Here is a 1,380-nt window from a genome sequence, read left to right as displayed (position 1 = left end):
CGGCCGGCCGCTTCCGGCGAACGGCGCCGCACCCGCCGCGCACTACGACGCACTTCCGGCCTGTGGGACCGCTCTCCTCATGGCTTCCGACAGGGGGCGATGGGGCCTCGGGAACGCGGCGCTGGCCGTTAGCCCTCTTGTACTCGGAGTCGCAGTACTGCCTCCCCCTCCTCCCACCCTCCCCCTCCCCCTTAGTTCCGGGCTCTTTTCGCGAAGGAGCGCCGCCATTACCGGGGAGTGGAAGCTAGGAAGAGAGCGCATGCGCAAGGGCTACACGTTCCGACAGGCCTCGAGAGTAGCGGCCCAGTACTTTGTGGGAGATGTAGTTTTTCAGAGGCGGAGGCCGCGGCGCTCTGCCGACAGAGGACTCAGTTTCCCAGAGGGCCGAGCGCGGCGCAAGATGGAGGCGGCCGGGCCACAGTGAGCCGGTAGGTTTGTGGTGCGGTGATGGCGGCATGGGCTAGTCGGGTTTCGGGGAAGCCTCCGTGCGCAGCCTACTGCCCGGATCCCGGAGCCGCCCGTGCCTCGGGACCGGTCCTTGGGACCCCGAGACGCGTGCGGCCCGGACCGTGGCCCACCCAGGCCCACTAGGTCCCCGAGACCCAGGCCCCGACAGGGAGAGCCCGTTAGGCAGGCGGCGAGGCTCTGGGCACGTACAGGGGAGAAAGTCAAGGCTCTGCTTCCAAAGAGGGAGAGAGAGCCGGCGAGGAAGCCGGGGGTCCCGCTCCCTGGGACTTGGCCTGCCCAGACCCCGGCCCTCTGAGGCCCCCGCCCCCAGCCCAGACTCAGCTGCGCCGTCCGCTGGGCTCACGAAGTTCTCAGAGAGCTCCCAAGAGACAGGTGTCCGGACTCCTTCTCTTGGGGGCTCGGTGTCCCTGTCCCCGCCGCGAGTGCCCCACTGATCCTGCTACTTCTCTTAGTGGCGGGAGCGGGACGTCCCCAGCGGTGCAGCCGCCAGGAGTGCGAGTTTGGGAGCCAGGAGTCGGCTTGGAACCCCAGCTTTGCCTGCAGCGTACTGAGCGACGGGCAGAGCGTCTCCCTCACTGGCCCTGCCAGCCCCCAGGCAGACGCTGCGGGGTGTGCTCAGCATCCCCCCTCCCGGAGGCGTTGCTTCATTGTGGGAGTCGCGTCCCAGAGGAATGGAGATCTCGCCTGTGTTTGACCTGGTCCAGGGCACTCAGAGCCCCTCTGGTCCTCCTGGCTTGTTCCTCGGTGGGTGCGTCAGCAGTGCCCCCCCCCCCCCCCCGGGCGAGGGAGGCTTGGCGCAGGGGACGGAGATGGTGAAAGGATGGCCGGGAGCTCGGCAGAAGGGTGAGGCTGGGCTGACCTCTGGGCCTGGAGACAGGCTGCAAAGTGCCCGGCCACACGCGGCCATGAAAC

The sequence above is a fragment of the Hipposideros armiger genome, unplaced genomic scaffold, assembly GCF_001890085.2.
Source record: "Hipposideros armiger isolate ML-2016 unplaced genomic scaffold, ASM189008v1 scaffold_494, whole genome shotgun sequence".
Classification (NCBI taxonomy): domain Eukaryota; kingdom Metazoa; phylum Chordata; class Mammalia; order Chiroptera; family Hipposideridae; genus Hipposideros; species Hipposideros armiger.
This window is presented reverse-complemented; position numbering follows the sequence as displayed.